The 19815-nt window shown below is 36.0% G+C and overlaps 1 protein-coding gene across 2 annotated transcripts in view; it reads right to left on the bottom strand.

Moving 5' to 3' along the window:
• Positions 1 to 19815, bottom strand: part of Mur89F (Mucin related 89F) — a 411681-nt gene that overhangs the window by 237937 nt on the left and 153929 nt on the right. Inside the window, exon 1 of one of the 2 annotated variants that reach the window (XM_067761542.1) lies at positions 14658 to 14680. The exons of the other annotated variant lie outside the window; for it this stretch is intronic. The gene's annotated coding sequence lies outside the window, so the exon portion shown is untranslated. Of the gene's footprint in view, positions 1 to 14657; positions 14681 to 19815 lie in introns of those variants that run through there. 2 annotated transcript variants of the gene reach the window in all.

The raw sequence follows: 19815 nt of genomic DNA, 5'->3' as shown, positions 1-19815 counted from the left end.
GAAGGGACTCCCAATTTTTAAACCACTGAATCGTTACGAAAAAAAATTGTCTCTCGACCCATCCTACTCCATATATTTGTAGTTTATCAATAGTAACTTTCTAATACTAAACTGTTTATGACTTTTACAACACCTAAAACTGGTACAGATGAAACATGAATTGCATCATTTAAATTCGTTTAACTTATTGTTTGATACCACACACTCTGTACCGTTTAAGCTCGGTTTCGTATAAAATTTTGTTAAAAAAACTGGATCGTGAGGGCGAGGAGATTGCAAGATTAATGCAGGAATTTTTTAAGAAGGCATTCAGTAACTTTATTTTTTTTAATGATGTGTATGATTTAAGGTTTTTCAATGTTCCGCAGATAGAAAAAATAATTGCAAGTTATGAAATTTCATCAAAATTGAATGCTATCGAACAACGTGTATGACAAGGCACAGTTGCCGTTATTGAGCAGTTTCTTGGCAACAAACGAGCTAACAATTATAAAAATACTAGCTTTACCCGGCGTACGTTGTAACGCCCTGGATCGAATAAAAGTTGCTTTTTATACTCAGTTCAGCAGAGCTCACAGAGTATATTAACTTTGATTGGATAACGGTTGGTTGTACAGGTATAAAGGAATCGAGATAGATATAGACTTCCATATATCAAAATCATCAGTATCGAAAAAAAATTCGATTGAGCCATGTCCGTCCGTCCGTCCGTCCGTCCGTCCTTTCGTCTGTCAGTTAACACGATAACTTGAGTAAATTTTAAGGTATCTTGATGAAATTTGGTATGTAGGTTCCTGGGCACTCATCTCAGATCGCTTTTTAAAATGAACGATATCGGACTATAACCACGCCCACTTTTTCGAAATTTACCAATCCTTGTGAAATTTGGTAGAGGCTTAGATTCTAAGACGATAACTGTTTTCTGTGAAAAAGGGCGAAATCGGTTGAAGATACGCCCAGTTTTTATGCACAGTCGACTGTCCTTCCGCTCGGCCGTTAACAAGATAACTTGAGCAAAAATCGATATATCTTTACTAAACTCAGTTCACGTACTTATCTGAACTCACTTTGTATTGGTGTATAAAATGGCCGAAATCCGACTATGACCACGCCCACTTTTTCGATATCGAAAATTACGAAAAATGAAAAAAATGCCATAATTATATACCAAATACGAAAAAAGGGATGAAACATGGTAATTGTATTGGTCTATTGACACGAAATATAACTTTAGAAAAAAACTTGGTAAAATGGGTGTGACACCTACCATATTAAGTAGAAGAAAATGAAAAAGTTTTGCAGGGCGAAATCAAAAGCCCTTGGAATCTTGGAAGGAATACTGTTCGTGGTATTACATATATAAATAAATTAGCGGTACACGACAGATTATGTACTAGAATCACCACTGGTTCACCTTTATGGTGATATTTCGAAACGGCGTCCACCTATAGAACTAAGGCCCACTCCCTTTTAAAATACTCATTAACCCCTTTAATTTGATACCAATTGATACCCATTCGCATAGCCAAAAAAAAATTTTATTTAAAATTCTTAATTCTGAAATATGAAAAATCTTCGTCTTGATCGAAGGAACCTATAGCCAAAATTTGGTGATGATTGAAGTGTGGGAAATAGGTTTCCATAGGGAACACACACACAGAATTTGATTTTTATAGAAGATGTTGATAGACTGAAGCTAACAAATTTTTTTAACGGCGGCAGATTACTAAACGTCCAAAAGGAATAACAACCAAACTCTACAACGCAGTCAAACTTTAGGTGTTAAAATAACCTAAATTTGTACGGCAGCCATAGTTGTGAAAAATCCCATTTTTAGGGAAGGTGCCACGCCCCTTTTTCCAAATTCCGCATTTTACTGGAGGTGTTAGGACTTAACGTCATATAGCTCCTTACCAATTTTCATTATCCTACCATTACTAAATCCAGAGACATGCAGTATGATACATCCCATTTGTATGGGAGGTGCCACGCCCCCTTTTTCCTAATTGCACATTTTCTTGGTGGTGTTAGGGATTGACTTCATATAACTCCAGAATTTCAATATTCTGGCATGTATACCTTCAGAGTTATGCAGTAGCAAAGATTCCATTTGTATGGGATGAGCATGGCGAGAGGTTCCTTAAGGACATTGCGGCTATTGAAAAGCGCTTTAAAGGACAAGACATTACGTATATGCTTGGTGAATACTGTTGGTCTATTTGTCGCGATACTGACATAAAAGCTTACAAACGCAAAAATAATAGGCCTAAGTTTCTTTGAAAGCATTGAAATTTTTAATGTAACAATTTTCAATTTTAATATAAGAAAATTAATAACAAAATTCTGGTTTTTAATAAGCTGAAACCGTTACAAAAAATTGATAACTATTTTTTATACTTTATACATAAAAGGAAAAAAAAAATTCTGATGTGTACATGAAAATCGCCGATACACGTGTATTTTTATTTTTTCTCCCCTTTCCGAAAAAGCACATTTGGTCATAGGACAGAACTAAAGCTCGTTTTTGTAACGCAGTGTGATTAAGGGTAAATATTTCCTTCAAGCATGCTTAGTTAGCCGCTTGCGAAAATTGAAAAAGGAACTGGAGCTGGGATGTCCTGAACATACCTACGTTAAGTGAATCATTCTGACTTCCTGACACATCCAGTGTATTCCAGGCCGAGATCGATGCTATAAAGAGAGAAGTAAAGCTACTTGAAGATAACATGATCTCCGACACCAACGTAACGATCTTTGTTGACAGCAAGCCGCCTTAAGGTCATTACAGTCCAACATAATAAAATCGGGTATCCTTCGAAGTCTCGCTGGTTTCTGTAAGGCATCTTAATGTCTCCCTTTACTGGGTCCCTGGGCACAGCGGTATTTAAGGGAATGAACTCGCCGATAACCCCCCACTGGTTAGGGGGTTAGAATATACCCGCGGTAGGTATGCCTGTCGTAAAAGGCGACTAAAATGCCGGATTCAAGGGGTTTGTGTAGCGCAGCCCTTTCAGGTTGCCAGCGTAATACATAGCTTCTCCAACCCCAATTGTCAACCTCACCTATCCGTGGTGAATACCTTTCATTAACAGCCGAGGCTCTGGCGACCACCAACTCCTCATGGATCTAGGGGGTGTGAGGGCAGGATGGCCTAGAAGGTTGCATGTGGTCATAACAAATCGTTCCCGAGAGGGTCGGGCTTGGTACCGGAACGTACCGGATCTGCATACGGCAAAGGACCATCAACTCGATAACACTTTCCAAGGCCTTCGGGGAGTTTCCTTATCGCTACAACAGCAACAACAACAACAACAAAAACAACAACAACAACAACAACTCGATGATGGCTAGGAAAGGGTCCGATTTGGACAAAAGGGAGTTGGACTGCTCCGTACGACCATCGCTGTGTCTTCTGTTTAACTCCTGTAGAAAATCGAGGAATATAAGAACATGGCAACGGACTTGATATGGACCAACAGATTTGACTGCGAAGTTTCAAGGCCCTTATGGCCATGGTTGGATAGGGAAGGCACCAGCTTCCTTCACTAACTGAGCAAATCCGCGGTGAGGGTACTTACGGTGTCATATCAGGTTATTGTGTATCGGACCAATGCTCCGACGGTGGCGAATACCAAAAAGCTCCCTTTATAGAAGCTGTCAGGACGCGGGTGAAGAGGAGTCGATCTACCACTTTCTCTGACAATGTCCGGGGTTTCAAAGAAGAACAGGCTGGCAGAGTTTGGGCAGCTGAACATCTCGCTACTACTTGGGTTCATAAGGGAAAGCAAGTGGTTCTTTGAGGACCACTAGGAGGTATTGGGTTTACGCACGCCATCTTAACCTAACCTAACCTAGCCGGAATTTAAGTTCCACTTCGAGTCACGATAACGCTCACCCGCACCACCCGTACGCAAGATACATTGTTCAATCGATGTTTGTTTTCAATGCAAAGTTACGAGATCAACGGGCAACAGTAAGAGATGTATGTTTTATGCACAGCTTCTAGATGACAAACTTTTCTTGTATTCTTAGTCCATTTATGTATGATGCTGGTAGTGTGCATTCGTCTAGGACACTGGGGCAGTGCTTGCCATCTAACATGATATTGTAACGAATTTGCTTGCAAATCCTCTTATTTGCAATCCTCTGCTAAGTTCGAATCACTAAACTGTTGAATAAATAACTCCAATTTGTAATAATGCAAAATGGCCTTTATTAAAGTACTTCACAATAACAAACTGTGCAACGAATAGCTTGCTTAATAACCACACTGATTGATAGCTCAATGAAACTCTACTATTCAAAATAACACTGCTATTGCTCGCTAGATATCGTCTTAATCAAACTGCTTGACAACTCAAATCAAACTGAATTACTTCTTACTCGCCTGCACCGCTTTTATAGTTTACGCTGCATACTTCTAGGCTCTTCGATTTCCAGAAGTTACTAGTTGTTTCGGCTACAAAATCGCCAGCCACAACTACGTGCACAAATTATTGCCCTCTCTTGTGACCACTCAGATAAGATATATGCATGTGTTTGTAGTTTACAGTCTCCCGCACACACATAAGCGTATAAGTAAATTCATCGGTGTGTGACATCTCATCTCTCGCTACCTTGTATGTAAATGTTGCTTGTCGGAATGTGTACATATGTGTAGACGCAATTATTGATTCGTTTATGTAGATCATAATGATTGAATTATTGATGTGAATTGACGTCACTGCTTAGCATCGGCCTGGAGATGGCAGCACTCCTCAGTTTTGCTAATATTCGTAACACTGCCCTCCACCTAAGTCTGGTCGTCCCGATCAGACAAATCTCCCAATCTAAACGCCGCTAGCATCTCCAAATGTACCACTCTTCTAATCCGTGGTTTCCCAGTGGTTTGTATGCGGTAGATGGTATCACTGATCTTCTTCACAACTTTGTACGGGCCTTCCCAACTGCACCGAAATTTGGCTGGAACACCTTTCCGCCGGTGAGGGTTGTTTAACAGTACCAAATCTCCCGCCAAGAAACCTTTCGAATTAAAGTTCTTGTCATGCCAGTGTTTCATCTTATTACTCATTACCCTGGGCCGTTCCTTCACACTCTGTTGTTTGGTCAATGAACCACTTCGTAGAGCTTGCGCTGGACGAATTTTCTTTGCATAATCGGTATCGTTCCCACATTTTACAACAGTAGTGCGCTCCGGCTTGAAACTACCCTCGCATTCTTTCTCGGAAATTCGTTGCTTCGTTTTCCTGCGTATTTTAGGTTTTTTCAATGCCAGTGTTTCTCTCGCAGGTACTTTTGATTTTGATTTATTTGCCCCATTCGATCTATCAACCTTTGCCTTTGACTTTCGTGGTCTTTGTCGAGTCTTTTCCACTAGTACCCGATTACTGCTGAACCCTTTTTCCAAACTAAAGTTAAGTGGTATATCCTGGTTCTTATAGCGCATAATTTTTCTCCGCATATCGATCCTGACGTCATGGTCAACCAAGAAGTCCACTCCCAATATGACTTCATCAACGATCTCCGCCACAACGAATTTGTGTAGAACCATGACTTTTCCAATTAATACCTCACATACCACTTCGCCTTGGACTTGATTATATTCGCCTGTTAACGTACGCAACCTTGCTCCAGGTAATGACTTTACTCTCCTGTAGACCAAATCAGATCGAATCAAGGAATGAGATGCCCCCGTATCTACAGTCAGTACACGCTCTTTACCATCCACATTCCCTCTGACGGTAAGACTGCTTGATTTCCTTCCGATTTGCGACACAGATATCACAGGACATTCAACAGCTGGATCTAGCTCTCTACCTCTTACTCGCTCTTCCTCATCTCCTCCAGCTTTGCGTTTATGGCCACCCACATTGTTGGAACTATTAGGACCAAGATCGCAATGACGTGCAATGTGACCTGGGTTGCCGCACTTGAAACATTTAATAACTCCGGCATTCTTCTGTTGAGATCCCTTCAGTGCTTCCAAAATTGTTTCTACCCACTCTGGCCTTTCTACTTCCACACGGCGTGCTTTAAAAACTGGCTTACACAGAAGCGACGCTGTTTCCTGTATCAGAGCATGCGATACCGTTTCAGCAAATGTTAGTTTGGGATTCGCATATGTAGCCCGCTTCGTTTCCACATCTCGTATGCCATTTATAAAACTCTGGATTTTTACCCTCTCGGTGTATTCCACGGGTGCGTCCGCATTTGCGAGATGAGCCAACCTTTCAACATCTGAGGCAAACTCCTGCAAAGTCTCATTCGCTCTTTGGTGACGGTTTTGCAACTCAATTTGGAATATCTGTTTCCTATGCTCGCTTCCATAACGTCGTTCTATAGCAGCCATCAATGTTTCATAACTGTTCCGTTCATACTCTGGAATCGTCTGTCAGATTTCCGCTGCAGGCCCTTTCAATGCCACGAACAGTGCAGCAACTTTATCTTCCGCATTCCAGTTGTTCACTGCTGTGGTCTTCTCAAACTGTAACTTGAAGACCTGGAAAGGAACAGAACCGTCAAATGATGGTGTTTTTACCTTTGGATTGCTTGCTGAAACAGCTGGGCGGTTTAGTTGTAACTGCTCCATACGACCTTTTAACGCTTCTATTTCGGCATCAATTTTGTCCTCGAGTTGTAAAATTTTTGCATCCTGCTCTTCCAGTTTCACAAAGAGCTGCGATGATACCTGTTCCGAAATTAGTGCCGACATTTCAGATATACGTGCCTCTTGCACTTCCAGTTGAGATGCCAAATATGTCTTCTGTTCTTCCAATTGTGATGTTATACGGGTTTCCTGCGATTCCATCTTCGATGTTATGCGTGTCTCCTGCGCTTCCAGTTGGGATGCCAGTTGCGACGACATTGATGCTACTGTCGATGTTTGTGCAGATATTGCAGCCAATATCATGTTCAAGTCTGTGCTGGTAACCGTCTGCGATGTTTCGTTTTTCTCTTCAATTTTTGTTGTTGTTTCGTCCCCATCAGGATAAAAGACAAACTCGTCCACATCAATTCCTTGCGACTCCATTACCTCTCGTAGCCGTGCTTGAAGTTCGATCTTATTGCCGGTTGTATTTAATCCACGGTTCTCCAACTCCTTTTTCAGTTGCTGGATCTTCAATTCGCTGAACTTTGCCATGTCCAAGTTGTATTCCCAATCTTCGGAATTTATTCAACAATCCCACTTCTGACACCAATTGTAACGAATTTACTTGCAAATCCTCTTATTTGCAATCCTCTGCTAAGTTCGAATCACTAAACTGTTGAATAAATAACTCCAATTTGTAATAATGCAAAATGGCCTTTATTAAAGTACTTCACAATAACAAACTGTGCAACGAATAGCTTGCTTAATAACCACACTGATTGATAGCTCAATGAAACTCTACTATTCAAAATAACACTGCTATTGTTCGCTAGATATCGTCTTAATCAAACTGCTTGACAACTCAAATCAAACTGAATTACTTCTTACTCGCCTGCACCGCTTTTATAGTTTACGCTGCATACTTCTAGGCTCTTCGATTTCCAGAAGTTACTAGTTGTTTCGGCTACAAAATCGCCAGCCACAACTACGTGCACAAATTATTGCCCTCTCTTGTGACCACTCAGATAAGATATATGCATGTGTTTGTAGTTTACAGTCTCCCGCACACACATAAGCGTATAAGTAAATTCAAAGGTGTGTGACATCTCATCTCTCGCTACCTTGTATGTAAATGTTGCTTGTCGGAATGTGTACATATGTGTAGACGCAATTATTGATTCGTTTATGTAGATCATAATGATTGAATTATTGATGTGAATTGACGTCACTGCTTAGCATCGGCCTGGAGATGGCAGCACTCCTCAGTTTTGCTAATATTCGTAACAATATTTTCAATTTGGCTTCTACGTGTCTATTCCGAAGACAGCCAAGACGCCTGGTATTTCTGTTTAAGCTAAAAACTGACAGTAAAGTCAACCGTGATTCGAGGAGAGATTACGCTTATCAAACAGAGCTCGTTGGAAGGTTTTCATGATGTAGGCTGAATTTTCCTCTAGGACGCCTACCCTGGCATTGCGTGAATATTATATCATATATGGGATCTTCAGCTGACTCCACTGTTAAATCGTGAGCGTAGATAACCGTTATATCGATCAACTTCGCTTCGCTACTCATTGTGTGGACGCCTCGTTTAATGTGGCAGAGAACACTCACTAGGCCTTCTATATGTGTACGCTGTCAGTACTTTAACATATCCACGTCAATTTCATTACACTATAAACTGTCAAGTACCCATAGATACACAAGAATCGAGCCGTTGGGACTAAAATACCACAAAAAGGTCCTCAGCCTCATCCGCATACACTCGGTTAAGTATGAGGGTGATTTTTACCAGAAAATCCTTGTTCTTGGAGTTCAAGTCCCAAAACTTGCAGTAGAGAAAGCAAACTCCTAAATACTCGTCACTCTGGTACAACTTTGATCTGGAATGGTTTAACTCTTACTTGTACAGAATCAACCCTACCTGTTTTGTGTCTCCACATGACACCAACCATCTTTTCAATTTTAATGTAGAACCAACGCGTATAGAACCCATGTCTCTTTGTTCGAACTCTGTTGGAACTCGAAATTTCCTCAGACTTCAGTTCTGGCATATCTATGACAAGTTATAAGTAATCGGACCTTTTAGATGAACTGAAACACAGGAAAAAGATTACCTGAGTTCAAAGTGGCTCCACTAGAAAACCAGCACCACGGCTATGCCCTTCCGTTAAATTTTTCAGGCAGGATGTGTAAATATCGTTTGTCTTGATTGTCTTCGGGCTCTCTTTCATAGAAAGACGTTCTCAAACTTGTCTACTATTCTAAGGAATAGACGCTATCCGTGCTGAATGACTAGAAGCAGCCCAATTAAAGATTCGCGTGAGCTTTTAAACGAGCTTAAACTTATATTCGGTGCATCACAGTAAATAAATGATACATGCGAGTACTTTCTATATAAATAAAAACGGTTTTCAAATGAGGAAACATACTGTTATTGATCTCAGGACTACAAAGTATTGATTATAATCATGTAAAATTATTTTAATTAATTAACTCTCTCTTAGTAATTATAAACACTTACATATGTAAGTGGGTGTATCATAACAGTTGAAAATTTTAATCAGCAATAATTGCATTCACTAAAATTCACATAAACAGTTATGTAGTCATAAAATTTATGAGCCATGTCAATATTGTTTTGAATGAACGATGACTACTTTCGAACAATTTGAAGGTTTGTCAGTAGTAGGGATGCGTCGAATTTGAAATTTTCGGATTTATTTAATTTCATATTTGCTTCGGTTAAGTGACATAAGTCCAATTGATGTTATGACCACTTGAAGAGCCAATAAGATCAATTTACGCTATAACTACTTCGAAAAGTCATAAGGTGAATTGAGTTTATGATCTCTCTTAATTTGATTTTACGGCAACTTTAGAAATTTTCATTTGACCTTATTTCCATTTCGCGAAAAAGACCATAACAGATTAAAATCAGCACAAAAGCAAAAAAACTTCAATGGGATAGGTACACTTTTAATTGAAAATGCTCTTCTTTTACAGGAATTCTCACCGGCAAATCTTAGAAACCGACTTGGCACTTTAATGAAACCAGAATTAGGAAAAAAGTTCCGCAGACGAAAATTTTGAATAAAAATTCGCGAGAATTTGTTTTCGAATTTTTTCTAAGCATTGAGTTGAATTATCTCAAAAAGGACCTCGTTGTGCATTTTTTCCCCGCTTTTACAGAAATATGAGAAAAAGAGCGCCGTATATGAATATTTGAAGTAAGAAAATTTCTCTTTTGCTTCTACTGAACAAAAATATAGCGAAACAATAAAGCGTATCTTTCAGAAAAGCAGGATGGCCATAATGTCAAAATCGTTGGAATGGTGAACATTTGAAATTTGACGTTGCGACATTTCATGTAGTGGTAAAAATGTCACATGACGTTACGACCGTTGACCTTACGTCACTGATCCATTGGCTTCGCTAGTTTCAATTTTTTATGCGATCCAAAAACAACACCACGCAGGCTCTACGACTTGAATATATTCGCCTTTGAAAAAATCTACTGCAGAACTCCGCTGCGAAAGTTCGTGCTTGCGAATGTCTATATTCGCGGCATTTCTGATACATATGTACATAAATATATGCCTTAATAGGGTGAACAAAAAAAAAAAAAAAAAATTGAGGTGCCTCATCTCGCCTTTAGAGTTTCCATGTAAATCGTATGATGAAATACACACAATTTGAGATTGAATTTTAACTTCAAATAACTACTAAAGAACTCAAGCGAGCAAACAAATACGTAGAACGTTCAATTTTTTCAAGAATATGTATAGTTAGTGATTTTTGTCCTCCGGCTTAGATCTCTGAATTTTTGTAAAAAATAAAAATTCTCCAGTAAAAAGAAAAGATTTTAACAGGCTATCTTTTTAGATGTTTCCAACAAAAATTTACATCGGCTCCTTATTGGTACCTTATCGGGTTGTTTTCAACGGTTTACAGAAGTTTCTTCGATTTTCATAAGTTTTATCGACAATTGTTTCTTAACAATCCGATGAGTCGTTGTTAACAAATCGATGTTACGCGTATAATAAATTGGTAACACTCCTAAAAAAGTTTCAATAAGAAATCCATAACTTTTCGATAACAAATTGGTAACACATATAACAAATCGATAACTTGTTCATGATAAATCGTCTTTTTTTCGATTTCATACTGACAACTTTTTGAAAACAAATCTACAACTTTACGATTACAAATAGAGAACATGTTGATGGTAAAATCATAACACAAAAATTTCACAATTTTCGATAAAAAGCGGTTACACTGTCATACAAATTCGGTAATACGTCAATAACAAATCGACAACTTTTCGATTACCAATTGACGAAAAATCGGTAGCTTTTCGACAACAGATTGATGGTACACAAAAGAAACTGATAACTTTTCGATAACAAATAATAAACCGATAAGAAATCGAAAATACGCTAACCTTCTGATAAAAAATCGATAGTACACAGATAAAAAATCAGTTATACATTAATAAGAAATCGATAAGAAATCGATACATTTTTGAATACATCGATGACTTTCGATAAACGGCCGGTAACTTTTCGATAATTAATCGAAAATATATTGATAACAAGTTGCTAACTTTTTGAAAAATACTCGAAAACTCTTTCATAACAAGTCGATGACTCATCGATAACCTTTGTTATCGATAACAAATATGTAACACCTCGATGATAAACCGATAGTTTCTACACAGTTTTTCATACTTTACTTATTACAAACCTTTCCTTTCTTTTAATTGCCTTGGCTTGCATAGTTCATACGTTGTACTTACGCTTACATTCACTACTCCCCCTACATCATGCCAATACCACACCTTTCTTTTTGCTTTGCATTCTACTTACATATATCCCCCATATAGCATACCATTCCCAAAGAAAACGCTTACGCTTACATTTTATACCTTACGCTTACATTAAAAATTCCATCAAAGAGTAAGCAAAGATGTTCAGAAATCAGAAATTGTTTCCCCCACCCTAATGGCTTACATGTTGCAGTAATTCGAATGACCACAGGCAATTGTTATTGTTGTATGCGCACTGAGTATGTAGATATGTTGTGATAATTACCAATCGACTGTCAAACAACAATCAAATTTAATTTGTCAATGCATACACACATAACTACAGGAATAACAACAATAACACATCAACTAATGAGCACATAAACACTTCTATTACAATTTATATACCTGCAGGTTTGTATGTTTATATATCGCGTATGCATGTTTATGTAAATGTGAATGTGTTGATTATAAACATAATAAGCTTTAGGTGTTATTTGCCACTGAATACGAAAAGTGTTTGAATGTGTGTGTGAATGTTCTAACGGTATATATTGTAAGACTGACATTTTCACTGAGTATTTTGATGTTGCCAAATAACAAACCAATAAGCCTTGAACGCAATATATCCCTTCAGCCTATCTTTGCCCGCCATTTTGCTGGAAAACCGCCTAACCAATAATTCTTAACTAGGCTAGAACTGCAGCTATGCTGTGTGTGTGTGCGTAAGGACAGCTGAAAGCCCAACAACGCTTAACAATACAATATTCAGATAACTAGCGGGCGTTAATATTTAACTCGGTTGCGAAGCCTTGGTGCGTGCGCGTGTGTTTGTTAGCCACATTTTGTATTATTGTTGTTGACTTGCTTTTGGGGCTTTGGGTGATTGCTGTGTTGATTTTCGATTGTTGTATGCAACTTACGTTTGTCAATAGTAATTGGCAATTTTGAAATTAGCGTGCGGGCGTATACAGTGTGAGAGTCTGATGGCTTCCGACTGCCACCAATGGGGGAATTGACATACACACAAATATAAATCTAAATAATTTCCGTCATGTTGACATGCCTGCAGACATGTACATATAGAATAACTTATATGCGTTCGTAAATTAAACAGTATTTATGTATGCCTATTTGAGTTTTCACTTGAGCGCACTTGGCTAAATTCGATTTACAATTTCAAGATTTATTATATGAATTTAATACAATTATGCCATTATGTCTCATGGCTAATATTCATCTTATAAAGGCCCAAAATTAGCTCACTGCAAGACTGACCTCTTAGGTCTAAGCCCAATTAATCAATTTGCTATAAATATTCTTTCGATATTTAGCAAAAATTTTCTACTTAACATTTTGAAAAGCGTTTGGTTTTTTATTATCATACGTGGAGCAAGGGGGGGGGAGGGTAAAATTATCAACAGGGCGCGTTTTCAAAAAGGAAAATGCCCATAGATAACACTTCTTTCAATAATATTGTAAAAACTTCTGGTAAATTCCGATGATATTGCACCTTCTACTAACGTTCGTATCGCTGAACTGTCGAATAAATAACTCTATTATCCAGTATCGCAATATGGTCTTAATTTAGTCTACTTCAATTTCACGTGGGTACTTCACAAAAGTGTGTTTAAATCAAACTGATTACTGATCCATCGGCTTGCGCTGCTTTTATGCTCCCGGTTTTCTCGTTCGTCCATTTCTCCTAAGATCTAGGCGTTGCGTTAACAGTTGTATCTCATGCTTGGTTACCAGCTATATATTTGTAGTTTATGCTTTTCTACTAGCCAAATGCGTGTGAGTATCAACTTCTGCTCTTAGCTGATGGCTACATATGTATATAGGAAATAAGGAATAAATATTTCCTATTGAAATTTAGAAATAAAATTATTTTATTATCTCACAATGAAAAAGATTAATCACAAACTGAACAATGAAAACTTGTTGAATAATAAATGTTCGTTGCTAAGCACTACTTTTGTTCTGAAAACTTGAACTGCACACCACATGTATATATGAGATATCTCTTCACTTCGAGCTAAAGGTTATGTGTGTGGAATGTTCTTCGTTGCCTTTTACATTAGTGTCGCTGCTTGCTGCGTTTTGTTGTTGCGCTTATTTACTAACAGCATAGTGATGTCAACATTCGCCACAATATGTTCAGGATGGATACTAAGGAAGTAGTCTGCACTCATCAACTGTACTCAAACAGAGAAACATTGATGTTTAAAGAAAGTAAACTATTTACAAGGCTTTTTTTCTTACACTTCGAGTTCTTCTGAAACTAAATACATCAGTGAAATTTTAGAAAGCTATCTATTGAGAAACCCTGAATTTGAAAAAAACCTTTAAGACCCTAAATTGAATTTTGGCAAAGCAAACAATTTTTTGGTGGGGTACGACTGCTTGAATGAGCCTATGAACTTACACCTCTATGAGGAGCTCATCTTCTTGAGCTTCAAAAGACGATAACTGCGAGCTACATATGAGCGTTCTTTCCAACTGAAGCAGGAGAAGAGACTGAGTTTCAAAGAAGACGCGTATTACTCTGACCGAACGTTGTTATGTATAGAGTAAGAGATTAAATCCTTACGCCCACGTGCAGTTCTGATACACCAAATATATCGAGAATCTGATGTATTTCTTAACCAAAAACACTATTTTAATTTGAAATTTTGAACTGCTGCTTCAAGCAAAAACTGTTTTGGAGTATTAAAGGATTCTGATGAAAATTCGTGCAGTTTTTGGGTCAAAAAGAATTTTTTGGAGCAGCATAAAAATAGCGAGGTGGATATTGCTGAGGAATATGACATAAACACTCGTGATTTTCCAGTGTCAAAAGACTGAAAGATACCATTTGATTTCTTAAGAAGAATATTAAATGTGGAGTTCTCATACGAAGCCTGGGCTTACACATTTTCGGCTTTCAACTTCGATTTGGATCTGATATTAGGGAGTTCGGGTTAAAGAAGTAGGTGGCGTACTTCAATTTTCAAATGGGTATAATGCTTCAGCCTTCCGAACTAATATATTTGCAATTGTATAGATCATTGACTAAGTATGTTGCCAAAGTCATGATGTCAACTTTCTCGGAAAGTATGGATAGATGTTCGTTCTAGTTAGGCAGACAAGACCGTAGGCAATATCGTAAAATAATATTTTTAAAGCATGCTCTCTTAAAAAATACCTTAAAGAAGGAAAAAAAAATCTTTGTAAGCTTACGGGCTACTAAGCAATTGAAAAAGCAAATATATTTGTTACCTCATGTGACCTAGGTTACTCTTCTCTTTTTAACTTCATCTAAGCGAATTGTTTGATAATAGTTACCTGAAAGATAAAAGGAGTAAGAAATGTTAACAAAATGCTGTGTGTATGGTTCATATATATATATATATATATATATAAATATTTATATAAAATTATGGTGGTACGATGTATGTGCATGGTATTTTCCGAAAATATTTCACCGATATTTAAGAAGCATCTGGGGTGACTGTAGTAGGGAGAGGTGAAATGAATGGGATAGTACAAACAGGAAAGACAAGCATTGAACAGAGTGCAGAAAGTTACTTGAGCCTCAGGAAGGTTAAGGAAATATTTTACATTATTTTATTTCTTTTCTTTACCTTAGGATAGGTTGAACTGGCCGGTCCATGACGACCTCACTTAGACTGATTGATTCCGTAGTGTTTCACTTTACTTTATTTTATTTTATTTTATTTTGTTTCATTTTAATTTATTTTATTTTATCTTATTTTAGTTTATTTTATTTTAATTTATTTTATTTTATTTTGTTTTATTTTAATTTATTTTATTTTATCTTAATTTAGTTTATTTTATTTTAGTTTATTTTATTTTATTTTATTTTATTTTATTTTATTTTATTTTATTTTATTTTATTATATTTTATTTCATTCATTTTATTTTATTTTATTTTATTTCATTTTATTATATTTTATTTCATTCATTATATTTTATTTTATTTTATCTTATCTTATTTTATTTTAGTTTATTTTATACTATTTTATTTTATTTTCTTTATTTTTTGTTTTATTTAATTTTATTTATCTAATTTTTGTATTTTATTTAATTTTTATTTTATTTTAATTTGTTTTATTTTAGATAATTTTATTTTATTTTTATTTGTTTTAGATTATCTTATTTAATTTTAATTTATTTTATTTTATTTTACTATAATTTCATTTTATTTTATTTTATTTATTTTTTTTGTTTTTTAATTTATTTTAATTTAATTTTATTTTAATTTATTTTATTTTGTTTTATTTGATTTGATTTAATTTATTTTATAATTTATTAAATTTGTTGGTAAATTTTAATCTTTTTCTGATTCTATTTTAACTATCCATATTTTTGGCAACCCACTAAATACAAATAAATAATTTTTCTTTTGCTTATCCATAGCATTTAAAATTTAACAATATTTGACAACAAAAAAACTTTTAAAGGTAAATACAAACACAAATTCATATGACATTACTGCAGCGATATTTTCTGCTAACAAACAACAATAATTGAGATAACATATGCCAAAGTCGAAGTGCTTGTTGCTAGTACCGTTGCGGGATGCATTTAATAACTGTAAACAAAAAACATTTAAATCCCTGCTTGTGTGTATGTAGTTGTGTTTATTTTTTGTGAAAACATGACATTTTACAAGCAATACAACTGGGAGCCTTTTTGCACATTCCTTTGCTGTATTTCTATGGCTTTTTTATGTCAACTTGTTTCAATTGCTGGTTTTCTATTTAAATTTTAAATGTCATGTTTGTTGTTGCTGTGCATATTTAATTGGGAGACAGCAACTAAAAAATTATTTCGAATAGCATCATAAAAAAAAGGAAAAATATACAGCAGGGCAGGTCGATTTAAAAATCGCCCATTGCTCTGTGAAAATCGTATTCTAGGGATCAAAATAAGAAACTTTGCCGAAGGAACTATACCTCTAAAACGAATTCTGGTGTCCCCCAATTTGGGTCGAACTTTTGGGCAGGAGCAAATTTTGAAAAATCCCACTTTGACCCATTTAGAGTGCTCGAATCGAGTCCAAATGTATGACCGACCCCCGCTAACTTTGGAGGCCGGAACCACCGATGCCAGTGGTACACCCCCTGGAATCCCCCTAGGGGTTCACCATACAAACATTTCAAATTATTTTATTGCAAATTTTTTTTATTTGTTTATACGTAATAATAAAATGTTACGTATACGCAGTGGTGTACCTCTTTTCAGTTGGTATGTATATGCTGATTTTTTCATGTAAAGTGCAAAACCGGCGATTTTTTGAAATGTTTGTATGGGGTGTGCCACTGTCATCGGTGGGTCTGGCCTCCAAAGTTAGTGGGAGTTCGTTAATACATTTGGACTCGATTGGAGCACTCTAAATGGGTCAAAGTGGAATTTTTCAAAATTTGCCCCTACCCAAAAGTTCGACCCACATTGGGGGACACCAGAATTCGTTTTAGAGGTATGGTTCCTTCGGCAAAGTTTCTTATTTTGATCCCTAGAATATGATTTTCACAGAGCAATGGGCGATTTTTTTGCCTCCCCACAAATCGACACGGCCTAACATAGAGCTATTTTTTTTATTGCATATCTATGTACATTAAGGTGTTTTATCTTTGGACGACGTGTTTTTCCGCGCAAATGTGTTTTTGATCGCAAATGGTTCTTTGCTGTGTTGACTCGTTTAAATTTATTCGAGGGTAAAGATAAAGCGCAAATTGTAAGTGATTTCCTATACTATTATATGCATGAAAACTTTTGAGACTCTATGAGGCACATCTAAGCACTGAACAATATTTTCACTATACCAAAACAAACATTTGTTTTTGGCTCACCCGAATATTTTGTATACATATGTATGTATGTTTACGCTACATATGCGTTAAACGTCACTCAAATGAAACTTTAGTGTGCGGCAGCCCGTAACAATTGCTTCTTTTGTTTTACAAAATACATTTTTTATGTTTTTAAACCATACAGAATATATGTAAATGTCAAACAAATTTTTTTAGTATTACATTTTTTTTATGTAGCGCAAGCTTGTTGGTAGTTATTGCTGACTTTGATGTGCGCTGATTTGCTATACTCTTTATCGCATTGGTGGATAAATTATCGGCACTTTTTTATCTGATGTGAATGAATTTAGTTGATTGCTGTTATTATTAAAACGTTTTTAATATCTTTCATATATTAAATTTATTATTAATCAATTGGGCGCGCCTTTGATGAGGCATTTTTTTCTGGCAAACACTTAACGTTATTATATAAATGCAAATGGGGCTGCAATAAGGACTAACCGTCTAATCGGCAAACATACGTTAAGTTAGATAATTTCTTTATTATTCTTCCGAAATTAGACAAATTCGCACTAAACTTTATATATGATTTAAAAATTAGTCGCCTCATTAGCAATAAGCACATTATTTTATTATATTAAATATGGATACCGGTGCGTATACGTAACATTTTTTTTATTATCTATTAATGCCAATGAAATAATTAGTCAAGTTTTCTACATTAAAGCCCTAATTGAACTCCATCATCCATACAAAATACATATTCTTAATTATCTCATTATTACTTTATTGAATGCCTAATAGAGTGAAAAATCCAGTCGGTTTTGCTTGGTGCTTCGAATTTCATTGTTAATGTAACAAATAACAATCAAAAATAAATAATTTTCAATATTTTACAAAAAATAGAAAAACACGAAAAAATTCAAAATTTAATTTTCGCTGCATTTCCTGCAAAAAATTATATGGCGTTTTCGAAAATAGGCACATATTTGCTTAGGTGCAACATTTATGGATAGTTGCGCATGCGTTTTATTTTGATTGTATTTATAGTTAAGAAGGAAACGGCTGCCTTCCAGTTTAACTATTTATTGTAAAAACGAAATATTTTTTTTTGGGGCTGCTGACAGCTGTTCGCTTAAAGAAGCAAAATGCCCTGTATGAAAAGTGAAACATAATTATTTCATTGAACAGAATTGTGGTTCGATTAAGTTTCTATGTGAAAACGGTATAATATTTTAAAATGAAGTACGGCTTTACCGACTTTCATGAACATACATTTCAATCACGATAATGTTTGTGGAGAAAGAAAGGTGTTTAAAGCTATGCATGAAAATAAGTAAAGGACAATAAAGTCCTACAGAAATACACACATATGCCAATAATGCCGATTTGATTTCCTTGCTGTCTCTTTGCTTATCAATGGAAAGATATTCGAACACATACATATGTAGATAGAAACAAATATGCGCTCTTTTTCCTCTTTCATCTGTATGCTACATGTCTACAAGTGTACAGGCATTGCACAGAAAACGCAAATTAAACTTATTCAACTTCGCTTATCCATTTCGTAAGTTGTGCTCGTATCAAATAATTTTTATTTTTCATTAAAAAAAAAAAAAAATAAAAATTTACCAAATCCACTCACTGTCTGTATGCAGTCGTATTCCTATATATGTACGTAAATAAGGATGTATGTTTGTATGCAGATTATGGCCTCTGAAACCACTCCGCCCTTTTTATTAAAATTCGAAGGATAGCTTCACAGCAACCCGGAGAGTGTTTATGTAATGCTTCTTTCCAGAAAGTGAATCAGGAACCGATCTATTCTAACAAATTTTGTTCACGGTTCGATTTGCCTGAAATTTTGTATGTACATTAGAGTGGTCTTAAAAATTTGTTTTCCGCAAAAAGACTGTGCCGCCCCGCAATTAATCCGTTGTATGTAAGTAATAAACATCACAACTCCTGGGGAGATTACACCAACTTAAGGCGTGGCACATTCCCATTGAAAATTGCAAAACCCATTTGTACAAAAATATCACGACCCCTGTTTCTCCAGTCTACCAATGATCCAGAGCATTCCCGTAAGATTTCATCGGGATACGGAGCTAGAAACTCACTAGATGATGGCTAATTTGTGTGAAGTCAGGAAGTTGGATCAAGAAGAGAAATAAATGCTGTTAAGAAATGAACTGAAGCAAATAAATGTTTTTTTTTAATTAATGGAGAACCATAAAAAAGTTTTAACAAACATGGAAGAAGAACAAGAAAGGTTGTCTAAGTTCGGATGTAAGCGAACATCATATGCTCAGCTAGAGATCTATCTATACAGTTCTTTTAGTTCAGTTTCTTGGCCCTAAGTATTATCGAAAGAGGGGTGTTTATTTAATGATTTCGAACCTTTTATAAGAAGAATTCCTCTTTGTACAGGAAATAAGTGTAAACGGTTTCTGCCCCCATTTAATAATGTTTATGTTACGTCAATCGGTCTTCGAGTTACGGCTCCAGAAATGGTAGCCAATGCATGATCAAAAAAGGGGCGGTGCCACGTCCGTTTCAAAAAATTGTTGTCATTCATTTAATTGTTATAAATACACTTT

The sequence above is a fragment of the Eurosta solidaginis genome, chromosome 1, assembly GCF_040869045.1.
Source record: "Eurosta solidaginis isolate ZX-2024a chromosome 1, ASM4086904v1, whole genome shotgun sequence".
NCBI classification, from domain to species: Eukaryota; Metazoa; Arthropoda; class Insecta; order Diptera; family Tephritidae; genus Eurosta; species Eurosta solidaginis.
The sequence above is the reverse complement of the archived record's forward strand: the minus strand, read 5'-3'. Positions and strand labels throughout refer to the sequence as shown.